Below are 16442 nucleotides of genomic sequence, written 5' to 3'. Positions count from 1 at the left end.
GGCTCTGCTGATGCCGCTGACTCCTTGAACCAGGACACGGCATTAGACAGACCTTGGTTCTGCCCTTCTATGTGATCCTATGAAGTAATCTGGCCTATCTCTCTAGAGAAGTCTGAACGGCAACTTCTGTGGTTAGGTGATATCATGTTTCAGGAGTCGCTCCCCGGGTAGCTGCTACCATTTACCTGGCTCTGCAACCCCAAGACACGTCACCGGTGGGAATTCTTCTTCCCACTGTCAAAACCTTTCCTTGATGTCACGGTGCTTACTCATTGCTTGGAAACCTGCACATGCTTTGCCCTCTGAATCAATTTTTAGAAGTGGCTTGGTGCCATTTGCCCTCCCTTGAGCCTTCCAAAAAAAGAGATTCCTTCCAAGCTGGGCAGCTCTGTCTCCCTTTGTCCGGCAAATTATTTATTTATATATATATATTTTTTTTTTTTTCAGGACACAAAATCCCTCTGTCCAGATCCCCAGAGCTATATATATTCGGTGTGCCCTGTTCTCAGATTAGGGCTTGCATAAAAGGAAAACATCTTGCTGTGCTGGATCAAGCATTTCGCAGCATCGTGCCCTGGCTCCCAAGACAGTTTGTCTCACTGGCCAGCTGCCTCTGCATGTGGCTTCAATTGCATCAGCACCTACTCCCGCTCAGTAGTCAGTGGGCCAAATTCTGTCTATACTTGGATCAGGGGACAGCCTCAGCAGAGCTACAAAGGTAAAAACAAAGCTAGAATTGGGCCTCCTCTCCTCCTTCCCTCCCTAAAGAAGCAGGAGATTAATGGGAGTTTGTTTTGCCCAGTGTTTTCTGTCTGAGAAAAGCTATTCACCTCCTGGGACTGTCAGCCCAGGACTGCTCAGATCAGCGCAACCATGCTGGTGCTTCCTTTCTCTCCAGAAGAGTTTATTTTGTGCATGTACATGTATGCTAAAGCAAATTTCTTTTAAAACACGCATGCCCTCAAATGCTTGTACTGTTGTGTCACTGCTGGGGATGGGGAGGTCTGGAAGTTTATTTCAATGCATTGCTCCTGGAAGCAGGTGATTCTCCACGGATTTCCATTTTGTTTATTGGTAACCTGCATAGCTTCAGAGGAAATCTTGAAGGGAAAAAATAACCCCCTTGCAACTCCGGCACTAGAAGGAAAGTAAATCTCTTCTATCAAATGCAATACTTTTTGAAGTCCTAAAGCTATTCTAACTTGACTCTAGAAGAGTTAACAGTGAAATAATTTTGGTGTTCAATCTATCTCCTTAGTTAAGAATTTACTAGCATTGCATAAGCTTCCCGTAACAAGGTAACCAGATATAAATTAACTACTAAAAATAGCTTTATTGCGTTAGTCAATCCCTAATTAACTTGCTTCAGCTGTCTTCAAAGTTGCTATTTAAATCCATCCATCTTCTGGAGGCGTGGAGGATACTGATACACAGACAGGGGTGCATGTCAGCTCATGATAGTTTGTGTAAATTACTGGGTTATATGTGTGTTTGAACACAGTTCTGGGAGTGATGGAAATCAGCCTGAAGCACAGAGTTTGACATCAGGCTTGTTCTGTGATTCTTAAGAAGAAAAGAAAGATAAACTGAGATATTGAAGGGAAATGGTTGAATGTGCTTCCAAATTCTGATTTTTGCAATCACATTAGATATGCAGTACAAGGAATGTTTTGCTTCTTATTGGAACCAGATTTCTTTGAAACTGTCCCCTTGTCACAGAAAGTCATATATTTTTTTTCCTATGTATTTATGCTCAGTATCACCCTTTCACCCCCCCCCCCCATGCAACAATCTTCTCTCTTCTTTGTATATTCTATGAATATTTGCCACATTCCCACATTCTGCAACCCTTTCCTTATCTCCTCTCCTGTTCCTAGATCTCAGTAAGTGGTTGCGTACCCGTGGCTGGTTCCAAACTCTGGTCCTTCTGGCCAAGCACAATAGATAATTGCTGAGATCATGCTGTAGCTTTTCTCTGGGCAAGAAATCATGAATCTGCCATCTAGCTCCTCTAATCTGCCATTATCATAATCTCTTTGGGATTATACTCCACTGTTTGAAGCTTCTTGATTGAGTCAAATGGCCCAAATAGAAGCATAGGCTTGAAGACATTCATTTGGAGATCATCAATATTATTTCCATTTAGAAATCAAAGCTACGAGTTTAGGGCAAACTTGGGAGGCCAAAGCAAGGAAAACAATGATTCTGTGAAGGTGTTTGGAACAGTCATTTGAATATGATCGGTTTTTATCCATTTTTTTTAATACTCAAGGGACCAAACCCTGGAGATGTTAAAAAATAACATCAAGGCAGCCTAGGGGGAGGGTTTGACCTGCTCATAAATCACGCTCGTCTATCACTGCTAGTGGGACAGCATTTGCTTTGGTTGTCCACACTTCAAAAAGCACCTTGAAGAACAGAAAGGAGTTAAGAAAACCTCAACTTTCAGAATCAAAATCTAAGAAGCTTGCTTTAAGTGAGAGAGCAGACAGACGCTGTCTGCTTTGGTGATCCATAAAACAGCAAACGTGACCCATGACTTTCAAATACCTGTGTGAAGACACAAGACAAACTTAGACCAAAACTGAGGGATGCTGCATACAAGTTAGTGGATTGGATGCGCAAAGCATAATACTGTGATTTTCTGAAAAATCTTCCCTAAGAAACAAAACCAGTCTTTTTTATACCAGTTTCAGGTGTACTCTGCCATTGACTCAGAGGTCCTTACTGTGGGCTCAGCACCGAAAACTTTACACTGCCACCCGTGGGACATTCAGACAGCACCTTGTTTTCACAGCAAGGTTCCCTCCTGTCCTGACCCCTGCTTCAAGATGGGTTTGACTGTGGCAGTCAGAGGTGTACGAAGTGCTTTTGGAAGGCTCTGCAGAGTGACTCAGCAGCTCAGCTCTGGTTACGTGACCTAGAATCGACTTGGCACAAAACCTGCCTGTTCTCACTGCTGGGCCACGGCTCTGCCAGCTGCAGGTCAGCTCACGCTCACCCTCCCTCGCCCTGTCCCTTCCTCCAGGAGTCTGCTTTGCCTTCATTTATTTTTTATTTTTTATTTTTTTTTAAGGCACCAAAGTGCCTTTGCTTGGCCTGGGCTCTTCCCTTCCAGTTCTTCCAAGTAGGACGGATCCAGATGAGTTCTGGTCCTGTCTGAAGACAATAGGTGGAAGATATCTTTCCCCCTGCCTCCCCCTGCCCTTCCCACCCCCATGCTCCTGTTCTGCATAAGCCCTTTGGAATTCTTTTAATCTCCAACCCTTGCAACTCAACTGCTTCTTCCTGTCTGGATCACAGTTGAAAGCCCCATTTGTTTAATTTGGCTTTTAATTGACCTCATCCAACAATTGTTGATGTCTCAGCTAATCTGTGTTTCTCTGCTGCTTATCTGGTGCCGTCCTTTGAAGTCCCCAACACGATAAAATGTCCTGTAAGAAGAGAGAACAAAAGATGACTGTGACAAAATTTTTCATTTAGCTCTCACTGTCCGGTCAATATTTTAATTGTCCCTCAACATTGGGACCAGAGGGAGAAGGAGAGAGACTACCAAGAAAATATATAATAATTTATATCAACCCTATTTAAATGGAGACTTTTGTGATAATCTTTTCTAAATAATTGCATCATTCAACTCTTCATCTATCAATAAAAGCAAGTAGCATGAGCCTGCTCTCAGCGGAGCTATTATAAAGCCCAAATCCCTCAGAATTTATGAAGTGTTTAGATGTTGTTGGGTGGGATGGAAGCAAATGTGTTGCTGACAGTGCTGTTTGCAGCTACCAGGTTTGCCTAGGGCAGCTGGGGGGGAGTTAGATGTAGAAATGCCACTGAAATGGCAGATAGGGAGAAAAGATGGATGGATGTTATAGAAAGCACATAAGGCTACCTACTACCTTACCTACATAGTAGGTAAGCCATTTCCCTTCACCCTGCTATGTTTGGAGAGGCTGGGTTGTGATGGGATTATGATGGGGGTTTGTCAGCCTCTTTCACTTGTCCTTGGTTCATGCCAAAGAGCAGGGCCAGGTCTGACTTCTGAGCTAAATGTCTCTTCATCCAGTTGAATGCATTTCTGAGGTGGTGAAAACTGTCCAAACCCATAAAAACGGGTGCCACCATCTCAAGGCCTTTTGGCTTGCTCTGAACTCAAATACATCTACTGGATTCCACACAGACATAGACAAGGAGCTTGGATTTAAAAAGGAGCCTTAAGAACCTTGGACTGCTGCTAGATATCTGAAAAACATTACTTAAGAATCTGCTGTTAGTGCCTAATGTCTACTAAAAACTAATGGGATTTGGGCTCCTAAGTGATAGTATGTGTTCTTGCCTTCAAATATGAATGTTTTAAAGCTTCCAATCCTCAAAGTTTGAAAGTGCAAGACAAATTCATCCCTAGTGTAATGGATACAGATCCCATTGATTTCAGCTTTTGGGAGATTATAGTTATGAAAGTGTTCTGTCCAAACTTTGCAAAGAAATAAAAGACTTTGCAGAGGCACAGCAGGGAGCATTACAAATCAAAGGATACATTCTGCAAAGCTGTTTGCTCATGAGTCATTGCATGAACTGAGTCCAGGACTCAGAGGAAATGAAAGGGTCTTACTACAAGCAATATACCATTGAGTATGTTTGTATATGTGTGCAAACCTCAATCTTAGCTCCAGAACCATCACAAAGATTAAAAATGTCCATGGCAGGAATTTAACTCAGTTCTGTCGGATACAAGCCTGTTATTTTCATCTTGAGACACTGAACTCTACTGTTCCCTGTGCAACTCAATTCTGAGTTCAAGAGCTTGACATTCTGAGCTATTCATTGTTGATGTTATTGACTCTTAAAAATTACTGTCTGACAATGCAGAGAAATGCTCTAAAAAGTGCAATGCAATGGAAGCAGAGGATCAAACTCAGACCTGTGCCAGGAAAGGGAAAGACCCTACCCCCAGGTATTCTCCACACATGCACAGCTAGGCATTTATAGCATTTATAGATTGAGACATACGCATTTTTTTCTTAATCTTATAGATCCTCACGCAAATTTTTTGACAGAATTGCAGCATAAAAATCATTGCTGAAGGGCACAGTGAGAAATGTTTCAGCCAAAATAAAATGTTCTAAAAGCAGTTTTCTGGTGAGTCATTCAATGTCCACTCGAGGACTTAGAAAAGTTAAAAGAACTGCATAAAAAAAAAAAAAAAAAGGAAAAAAAAAAAAGCTCTGCTTGTCACCTTTGCAACATTCAAATTGTGATCTCCTGAAACAGGTCTTTTCTAAATGGCAGCCTTTTCAAATTCATTTGTGGTGTGATTTCTGGATGAAAAAGAAAAAAAGTTTCCTGCCTACATTCCCCTTCAGAGATACCATCTGGATTGCAGACAATTCACCCAAATAGAAAATTAAGCTTGGCAGGGGAAAAAAAAAAAAAAAGACCCTTGAGTATCTTTCCAAATTGATATTTCAGTATCTCTGTTTTGCACCAACAGAAACAAGCCCAAATTCTCTGGTAGAGAGTGTGTGCTAGCATGGCCTCTATTTTATTAAGAAAAAAAAAAAAAATCATGGCAGTCATTTAGCTGTAAAGGCCAAGATATAAAATGTCAGTTTTATTTATGGCAAGTAGCTGGGTAGAAAATATGTCCTGGCATCATTTGAGATTTCAAGAACTTTGTTTTTCTTTTTCTCTTGCTGCATGAAATAATGCTGTATTCTTAACAAACAAACAAAGCAAAACAAAGAAGGAGACAGCCCTTCCCAGCAAGAGAGATCATGTTCTTCTCCTCACATAACCACCTCCAGAGTGAGGGGATCTGCTAGAGACATAGGGATGTAAAAGTCAAATCAGATACGACAGGGGCTTAAACCCACGCTTTCCATCTCCAAGTTCACATGCTAATCACTCGAGAAATGAGCACTCTGGATTTGCTGTTTTCTGCTCTGTTTTTGACTAAAAATTCCATGCTGGACCTGAAAACTGTTCTTGTCAAAAGAAAAAAAAAAAAAAGGTGTCACTGAAGTCAGTCCACCCTTGCCACGTGTGCAGCTGTCAATGAACCCACATTTTCCGACAACAAACACTTCCATCGGAAAATTCCTCCCCAGTTCCCAATGATGAGCAATAATTTATTCCTTTGCTGAGTCCCCAGAGCTACTCAGAGTCAGCAATACCCAGAACATGGCCTGTAAGACAACAGCCACACTGAGGCTAATGAACAGCAGTTATCTGGCTTTGTGCAACCAGTACGTGAGTGTAACATGACCATGGCTGCTGACTTGTGCTTTGATAAGCCTACACAAAGGTCATTAAATCATTAAAACACCACCTGAACCAGCTTCCTAAACAGCCCTAATTAAACTTAAACAGTTAGCAGCAGTTCTGGGTTTTGCTTTTTTATTTTCAGCTTATAGTTAAATTCTCTCCACTATAATCAATTATCCCATGGCTTACATTTGTGTATTATATATCTCTTTCCCAAAGGAAACCTCCTTAAGAGCTTACCATGCCACTGAACACAGAGAACTGGAAAGCTAACCTGGCATGCTCCTCTTATCTGGATGTGAAAAGTGACATCAGACTGAGCCCTGACTCTCCTAACACTGGCAAATTAGACAAGCCAGGTTCTGTAAACACTTTTTTTTTTTTTTTTTTTTTTTTTGGTGCTTCAAAGAGGCTTTATCAGTCCAAAAAGAGCCGAGTATGGATTTCTAAAAGCAGGCTTAGATCTCTCAGCCAAGCACACGCTGAACCCTTGCTTCTTCTATCCTATGACAGCAGAATTATAAAAAGCAAGGCAGTGCCTGCTACTTTTTAGCTGCTGCTTCTACTGGCATCCCAGGGTTTCCTTTTCCATGCCAGCAGAAGTTTGGCTTAGGGGAAAAAAAAAAAAAAAATTCATCCCCAGAAAATGGATTCTTGAAATCTGGATCTGCACAGAGTGTAGCCCGTTTCTATATCTCTGGGCTGATTAGTCTGGAGGCTAATGTGACTTTGTTAACAGAAGGGCTCAATGGGTCTCCTAGATGCTTCTGAGTGAGCAGGCATTTACTTCCGAAAGCAACTTGCTTTTTCTTCTGTTAATTAATGTGTTGTTAATTGCAGTGTTTTCCTTAGAGTGAGAAACCTCATCATCTGCAGCATTTGCCAGACCTCGTGCGCAAAGGCTAGATGTGCCAGGCATTTTCAGCTCCTGTGAAAATGAAGCAGTTTTTGGAGTTCAATACCCAGGGCAAAACCACTGGAATCCCCACGGGAGTCAGAGACCCACTTGCTGGCAGTGGGGGGTTATGAGCTGCTGGTTACAAAATACTTTGTACGTAGGTGTCTACTGGTGCCAATTTGAAGTATGGTTCTTGAAGAGTCATCTCTGTGAGAAGGTGAGCAAACACACACCCCAAAACCATCAAGCAGGAACCTCACTACTTTGGGCACCCAAGACAGATGCCCAACAAAGCACAGTGCTGCTGCACCATCCAAGGCAGGGCTTCCTCCATGAAGAGCCACCACACCACCAAAATAGCTTAAACGCATAAAACACACTGAAGGATTATGATTGATGTAGTAAGGAGAGATCTTGCTCACAGACCTTGGGAGATTGTGCAGTCACCACGGCAGAAGGTCTTAGAATCAGCACAGACAGAGGGAGTGGGTCTTACCTTGGGGCAGGGAGATGAGCTAGAGGATTTCTTGGAGTTTATTCCGTCTTCGTTTGTTAAAGTCTTTTATTAATACAAGACTCGGATCTAGTGAACATAATCCAAGCGCTGAAAGCTCAGTGACAAATTGAGGGCAGAAATAAACTGCACATTTTTTAACACTGGAACAGTTTATCTAGGAACGGCCTGGGTTTTCTTTTGCTTGATGCCTAAGTTAAGATTAGATAGCATGCTGTTAGTTATGTGGTAGCTCAACACAGACTAATGAGCTTGCAGGATACATGAGGTCTGCCTCTCACCTTATGTGCTAATGGGCTTTCATTTTTATCTTCAAATGGATTATTGTCCCAAATGAATTCATTGCTTATAAGAGGACCATGAAAAGATTGCAGTAGAAAGACCGAACTAGAATGATTGTGGAAGCCAGACTTGCCCTTACTACAGAGCACAAAAACCAGAAGATTTGGTTGAGAAGAAAATGTTCCCCTCACCAATTTCTCTCTCAAAAGCAGGACTCTGTGTTACCCTTAAACCAATGGACAGAAACTAGCAAGGATGTTCTCCAAGATCCAGAATAAAGGCATTCCCCTCAAGGCCATGCTTCAGTAATTATCTCAAACAGCAATCGTCTAGCATAACAACAACAACAACAAAACCAAATGCCCACATCTCAACCACAGCTGATGCCTAACATGAATGGCTGGAATATTTACAAGGTCTGAATTTGTACTGCAGTCTTCCCAGTTGCTTTCCTTGCTATTACAGACCCATTTACCATGGTAAATGAATGCCATTTACCATGGTAAATGAGTGAGAGAAGAATTTGTTAGGTCATAAAAATCATGGATGTACATGTTATGTGTGGTGAATGGTTGGGGAAGAACAAGCATATTCTCTGATGTTACCCCACCAAAACATCATGCCTGAGCCACAAGGACTGATTTGAACAAATTAAAGGCTAATTCCATGTATTTGTGCAGTGATTAAGTACAGAATATTAACAAGTTCAGTGACAATGTACAGGAATGTATCTTGGTAATAATGTGAATCACTTTTGTGTCTAAGTAATCTGAGTTTTACTGAGCTAATAGATACTCTAAATCACACCGTGTCAGTCTAGAGCAAGTGATGAAGATACGCTGATTATGCTGCTGTTTATGTTCCTGATCCTAGTAAGCAAAGGACAAAAAATAATTTCTTTTTTTTTGCTGTGCACCCACTTTTAGGAACATGTTAAACCAAATTGCAAAATACCTGGCTTAAATCGTTGTCGGTTTTGGTAGAGCCATCAAAGGTAATAACCTATCTCTTAACTCCTGAGGGGAGACATTTGCTTGAAGGAGATACTTTGCAGCTTGCAAAGGGCCAGACTAGACATAGTTTGCAGAACAGGCCACAATAAAGCAAGCTTTTGTTTCTGGCGATCAAAAATGCCTAAGAACTACAGTTTTGGTACCCAGAGCAAGGGTTTTCTGTGTTGTTTCAGCTGAAGAATTGCCATAGTTTTAAGACATTTTTCTCCCCCTTAGGTCTTGGTTGAACAAAATGCTTCAGCACGTGGTTAACTGTAATCACTTAAGTCATCTCATTCAAGTCAGAGCTTAAACACTTTGCTGAATTGTATTTAAAGTGGGGAATGAGCGCTTGAATTTTCAAAAGTCTCTAATTGCAATTAGCTATGCCAAGGGTAATTTTTCATCTTATTTCTGTATTTGGTGGACAGTTTGGATTAGAGAAAAAAATGACTGCAAATCCTGTTTTATATACAAAACCCCTCTGACTACATGTGAGACTGTAACGCCGGATTTGTTTTAGAATAGTTTTGCCCTGGAATTTATTCCAACCTTCCAAAATAGAAGCCAAAGTTATCTTAAAATTCCAGTCTGCTTTATGAAAGCCTTAGGTCTCAGACTTGTAATTAAGATACTGTGGCTTAACAAGTTACTAAGCATCAGCTAAACTGAGGTAATTGTCTGGATGCAAACCTTACAGCAAATGCTTAACCTAAATGCTGAGTCAATTCATCCCTGGGCAAATGCAGAATAATTTAATTTAACACTTCAGAATAAGCTAAAATGTATCACTGCACGTTTGCCACGGAAAAAGAGAAGGCAGTTGCTCCTACTGAGGAGAGACATGGTAACTCACAACCCTGGTCAGAATGGGTAACAACTGATGCTTGGCAGTGACATTCTCCTACAGGTGTTTAACAGTGTACTGATCAAAGGAGATAGTTCAAATCCAGCACACGTTGACTGAAGTGACCATTTGAAGACACATAATGAGGCAGATGGCTCTCAGTCCATTTCTGGAGTACGTGCATTCATCACAGAAATTGTTGTGATGCAAGAAGTAGGAAGGGAGCAATTTGCCTGTCTGTAGGAAGCTAATGAGGTCCTTGGAAAAGAGGTGCAGATTTATGAATACCTTTGAAAGGATGGATAGGGGCTGATTTTCTGCTGTCTTGTCCCATTCAAGAGCCAGAGGACATCAGAAGAAACTAAATAAGTGGCAGGACAAAAGGAAGAGGATAAGATGCTTTCTCACACATTTTGCAGTTCAGCTATGGAACATCTTGCTGTAGATTACTGTGGTTGTGGAAAGTTTACTGGAGTTCAAAAAATATCTAGATGAATTCCCAGGAGTAAAATCTATCATTGGGCTTTAATAAAAAATAATAGCTTGTCTCAGGGGGTCAGTGGACCCCAAATAATTTGGTTTAGAAGTACCTTAAGAAGGAATGTGGCAGAACCTGGCTCTGTAGGTGAGTGAGTGCACATGGACATGAAGCGGAGGGCAATCAGAGAAGTTTCTGCAGTCCTCATAGCCTTTAGAAGACATCAGTTTGTTTATAAAATGGAAGCCTCAGCAGAGAGTGAGGGCCAGGACAGGGCCACAAGGGTGAATTCATCTTTCACTTTAAACCGGAGGCATTTTAAGGAAGTAATTCCTTCAAAGCATGGGTAAAGCACTCTGATGTGGTGTGTGTGGGGTGCTATTCTACCGGAAATTTGGCACATTGAAGTACATACAATCATCTCCCAGGCCTCTGGGGTTTGCTTTTGGTGGGGCTGAGAGGCAGCTGTATGCAGATGCATGAGTAATGAGGTCAGGAACCAAAGCAATTCCTGCCAGATACCTTTGCCTGGCAATTTTATTTCTGCTTTGTAAGCATCCAGGAGAACTTTTGTAAGGTATTTATTAGGAATCAATATGTCTGATCTACAGACCATAATAACACAAGATACTGGAAGTAAGAGAATAGTCTTTAAATATCAATTTGCTCTTAAGAATAGGAAAAGAAATTGTCCAGTGTGGTTCAATAACAGACACAGAGAATCTTTTAAATTATTATTTTCTTAATGATAAGGGACTGATATGAACAAACTTAGTATCACATGAATCCCACAGAAGTCAAGGACATGCCTAATGGTGGGAATGTGCCATGTTTTTAAGTCTACGGGAAGACAGCTGGTGAACAGAGCATGACATTCAAACGTCTCCTCCAATGGTCAAAAGGTTAAATGTTAAAAGTGAGTTTAGTCTGAACTTTCAGGATCTGAGAACTCTATGCGAAATGAGCTACTAGGACAGAATATCAGAGACTGGGACAGGAATTTGCAGAGGTTTTTCCCAGTTGGAGCAGTGGGCTGAAATAAACATGATTTCTTTCCTCAAAGACAGGCATAGTTTTCTGCTTATGAAGGGATATGCAGTGGCTCACATGGGGAATACATAAGATGGGGAATAAATAGCAAAGCAAAGGTTTTGTATTCCCCAGTGTTAGTTTGGGGATTCCAACCAAATGGGAGACAGGACTTCAGGATGCTATGGAAAATGGACACATAAAGAGGAACATCACCCTGCAAGGTGTCTAAAACAATAATTTCTGACTCACCATCAATAAAGTCTTAGCTGAAGTACCATGTATTTTTATAGACATCACACTTCAAAAAGAGGACAAAACCTCTAGTGAGATCCAGAGGAAAAAGAAGCAGCTGATCAAGGTTCTGGAAAACTCTAAAGGAAAGACTGAAAACATTATGGTGTTCAACACACTCTCTGTCTTCATGTTTTAAAGAGGAATGCATATAGACGAAGATGATAAATGGTTCCTGGGGTCTGTGGAGAGCAAGAAGAGAAACTGCAGGCTTAACCAGGCAAGGAAAATATCAGCTTTGCAATGGGAAAATAGAAAAGACAGCGAAGCTCCGAACTGCCTGCCTGATAAGCTGGGGTGTCTCCATTGCTGAAGGTTTGTAAGGACAAATTTGACAGGTATCTGTGAGAAGTGATACAGGCAAGGCACGTGCACTTCAGCAGCCTTCACACAGGGAGCTGCTGGGCACAGGTTACTGCTGTGGAGTCGTTCCCTCCCGTACTCCATTCCTGTAGCTGACACTTCTCTGCTGTACCATTCAGAGCAGGCAAATGGACACTTTTGTTATTTAAGATGCACTGACACCAATCTCAATCCTGAAGCCATATGTGTACTAGGAGGCACTTCCAACGATTTATGCAGCTTGTGGCCTGATGCCAGGACAAAGAAACAGTGGGAGAAAAGCACCATTTTTTTCTCTTTTTGCCAAGTTAATATTTTCAAACTTTGGAGTTTCAACTTTCTGCCATGTCAGAGGCCCCTTCATAGTATCTGATTGATAAAACACTTTTTCATTTACTTTTTTCATTTACTTTTGTTTGTGTGACCTCCCTATTCGCGTGATTTGTTGAAGGTGTCAGAGGTGATACATTTAAGCCACCCTCAGTGACAAGTGCTTGGATATTTATAGGTCACTTTAAATCAGCTCCTGTCCTTGGGTGCTATATATTCAGCTGCATAACCACTGTCCTGCTTTCTGCATTCTGCAACCGTAAATATCCTGGTGTCTATGGATAATGTTTTTATTTTTTCTCACATCAGGCCACTGATTTCGGCAAGACTGTTAAGACGGGTTGTAGACATTCTGATGGAAACTCTTCAAGGCTGGGGATAGGGAGACATGGTTAAGTGTCCAAATTAAACCTCCTCTTGTTCTGGGTGCTCACACCAGGAACAGTCGCTACAAACACTCCATAAACGTATTAGCGAGCTAAAGAGTGATATTTCCTAAGGGATACATATCTAAAATGGACTAAATTTTGAAATGTTAATGTCACTTGACAGTCTAGGTAGGGATCCCTGTTGGATAACACTCATAACATGGGAACCTAGGTTTTAAGCATCTTAGAAATGACAGTCTGAATCCAGGTTCATGAAATGGTTTACAGAAATTAGACTTTTGTTTGTTTCCTTTTCCTAAACCTGCACCCAAAAAGGTCAGCTGAGTCACTTTCTGTCTTGTATTAGGAGTTTTCCCCTCCAGACTTCGGATTTCTCTCCCTCCTTTGAAGGCAGTCTTCCTAGAGACCCAAAAAGTCTTCCTAGAGACCCAACACTACCTTCACTGGCTTTCTGTCATGCATCATTCCCAAGGGCTTGATACTGAACAAAAAATCAGTGGTACCTACTTGTTCAATAGAAAACTTGACTATCCCTCCAGACACAGTGTTTTCAGAGGAATTATAGTTATGTCTAATTTTAATCTCCATCTGCACTGAGTGGGTGCAGATAGGCACATAAGTGGCATAGTGGTGCGAGCAATTTCTGATGAAAGCAGAGTTGCAGAGGAAAGCAGGTAAATGTGACAAATGCTGTCAGGAAGGAAAAAGCTACACATTTCTCATTCCTTTCTCAGGGATAACAGGAATGACTGCTCCAACTTTTCTTAAAGTCATAGCTTAACTCCAGGATACCCCAAAACAGACATTGGAGGGTCTAGGTGGTGACAGACCATGTCTGCATTGTTTTGGGGTGTCCTGGTGTTAAGGTGTGAGAGTTACTTTCAGTTTGACCACCCAAAAGACTATTTTACATTCAGAAAGCAAAGTAGTTGTTAAGTCTTGCATCTGTGGGGTTCCGTCAGAGAAAAAATGAGTGGTTATATCTTTCAAGAGGCGTAATAAAAATGTGTTTTATTTTCTGTCCTTTGGGACACCATAGGGTGATCATCATAAAAGTTCGTGGATCGTTCAGTTTATGGCTATGATGGAAAACCTATTAAAAGTTCCCCATGTGATGATAACATTCACTGGGGTCTCCAGCCCCCTCTCTTCCCTGCTGTCAGTCTCTGGTGATGAGTTCAGGTGCAGCAGGCATGTCAGAAAAGGTAGTGTGACAGCAGGTTTAATTTCAGTTGGGGACTGAGATGGGGCCAAAGCCATTAAAGGTGATTTAAAGCAGGTGGGGTTGAATCTGTCATGAGTGTTTCATAATGCTGTGTTATTCTTAATGTATGATTACACTAGTCCCTGTGGATCATCTCTGGATTTACAGTGTTTGCATAAATGTTTGGCTGTAAATTAGAAGATGTTTTTGAGTGGTGCTTCACTAGCTGGAAGCCATAGATTTGCAGTCCCTGCTGAGCCATCAACCATCGTAGGGGAGATAAACCAAGAAGAACTTGACTCCTGGGCTCAGCAGCAGTGATGAAACATGCAGGACTGTCAACATTTCTGGAAGAGATGATGTCTATTTTGCAAATTAGTTGTGTGTTTGGGCAAGGAGAAGGAGGGCAGGAGGCATTTGGTTCCCCAGGTACCTCTTTCTGTGGTTAAAAGGACAACGTGACTGAGAGTGGAAGGTACCCGAATTTCATAGAATTATTAAGGTTGGAAAAGACCTCCAAGACCATCTGGTCCAACCATCCCCCTACTAAACCAACTTGTGTCTTTGGACTCACAAATGAAGAATCGAACTCTTGACTGCAGAGTGAAGACCATTTCCAGGGGGCACAATTTCAGGTGTGTTGCAGGTCCTGCAGGGTATTGTGTCAGTGGTTGCTGGGTGTGATGGCAGTTGAATTTGTCTCTCAGGCTACAGAAACTAATGCCTAACAGTGCTGCCCCAGTCATCTACTGAGCCTCAGGCAGACCTTTGAGCTATTTGTTCAGCTGGGGCAAGTTTTCCTTCTTAATCTTTTCAGCTTGGCAGGAGCACTGCTGAGCACACAAGGAAGCTCATCAGCTGCTGGCTGGATGTTTGGACAAGGGGATAACTCCTGCTGAGGCTGGTGAGCTCCAGTCCTGTCTAATTTACATTGTTATTTATTCTGCAGGCATTCCTGTGCTTCCTGAGTACAAGCTGGCTTTTCAGCACGTTTACAGCCACACTCCCACAGAGAGCCCAGCAGTGACAGACAACTACATACAGAAGCAACAGCCCCCTTGCATTAAGGAGGACTGGTGCTTGTAGGCCAGCAGTAAAAGGCCACCCCACTCTGTAGAGAATGGAAGAGGGGATTGATTAACCAGGGCACATTTACTTCATGTTCTGGGGCACTATATTTTGTTCAGACTACAGCAGTTTTCAAAGCCGCAGTTTTTCAGGTATATGCCATTCCCAAACAACCCTGGAAATGAGAAATGTATTTGCTCCCTGTCTTCCAGATGAGATTAAGGTGACTTGGTCAAGAGCCCATAAACCACCTGTGGCACAAAGCATCACTGTATGTGACCTCTGGGCCTCTCAGAAACTCAGAACTGCTTATTTCCACCCTGCAAGCTCAGCTGGAGAGGTCCTTCTTGGATGCATGGGCCTGCATGACAAAAACACGCACAGCATTTGAAAACAGAGCTTGGTGAGCCCTCCCCAGCTGGCAGGAGGTCATCTATGCAGACTGACAGCATGGCCAGGAGCACACACTGCTTTCAGAGTGGCACATAGCCAAAGTCTCCAGCCTTTAGCTCTGAGAAAGGAAGCCTCATCTCTCTAGGGCTGATGTCACATCTGAGGTTTAATTAAGCTGTAAGGAGCACAATGATATTATAACAAAAGACATTTGTTGGTGCCAGAGGGAACTATTCCCACCCCTGGTAACACATGTCACAAACATGCAGGAGAGGAGACAGGAATTCTTCATGGCTTCAGCTGAAGGGCCCTGCAGGAACCCGAGTGTTACCTGGGGCTGGAGGAAAGAGGCGGAAAAAGGAACAGTGGCTCTGTTACTCCCACGGGCTCTCCATGGGCCCCTGGTGCTAGTTTCAGCCACACCTGCAAGGTGCTGCTGCTAGGAATTGACAGCCTGCCAGACCTGCGTGTATAGCAGCAAGGGTTGGGCACCTCACAGCTAACCAGGGAAAACACGTGGATAGTGGGTCCTGGGGTGATGGAAGATCAATGCATTGAGGGATCTCAGTTTAGCTCCTAATCTGTATCCAAAATCTTAGTGTGACAGTCCTGGGTTTCCTATCTGCATGGTGATATGAGTGTTCTTCTACCCTAAGAAGAGTGTTCTGTAGGTAAAATCCGTTTGCTGTCTCAAAGTACTCGAAATCCTTCAGTGCTATGTGTTCATCTGAATGCCTATTTAGATATTTTCCCAAAGGAATGAGCAGGAAGAAAACATCACTGTAGACTCCCTCACCCAGTAAAATACATCCTAGAGTCTGACGGCAGTGAGCAAAACCTGTGCTTATCTTTATTCACCATCACTACCTCCTCTTAGACTGTTGCAAGTCAGAGATCGGCCTGGGGGTTGTCACAGTCCCTTGTCACTGGGAATGGCAAACAAACCTATGGGCAGCACATTGTGTCTGCTGGGATGGAGTCAAACCTTGATTGGGGAAACTGCTTTGGTATCTTCTTTGGCAGCCAGCTGAACCTGTCTGAAAATGCATCCAAGACCATTAGGAACTGGTAGATGAAATGTCACAGGATGGACACAGCCTTCTGTAAGAAAAGAAAAT

At 42.4% G+C, this 16442-nt stretch overlaps 1 long non-coding RNA gene across 1 annotated transcript in view; it reads left to right on the top strand.

Annotated features, from left to right (window-relative positions):
- Positions 1 to 459: 459 nt before the first annotated feature.
- The window catches only part of LOC140002890 (uncharacterized), a 36620-nt gene continuing 20637 nt past the window's right edge, over positions 460 to 16442 (top strand). The window contains exon 1 of the long non-coding RNA XR_011810518.1: positions 460 to 718. This is a non-coding gene — a long non-coding RNA (uncharacterized lncRNA). The remainder of the gene's footprint in view (positions 719 to 16442) is intronic.

This window comes from Anas platyrhynchos, chromosome 7 (assembly GCF_047663525.1).
Source record: "Anas platyrhynchos isolate ZD024472 breed Pekin duck chromosome 7, IASCAAS_PekinDuck_T2T, whole genome shotgun sequence".
Classification (NCBI taxonomy): Eukaryota; Metazoa; Chordata; class Aves; order Anseriformes; family Anatidae; genus Anas; species Anas platyrhynchos.
The sequence above is the reverse complement of the archived record's forward strand: the minus strand, read 5'-3'. Positions and strand labels throughout refer to the sequence as shown.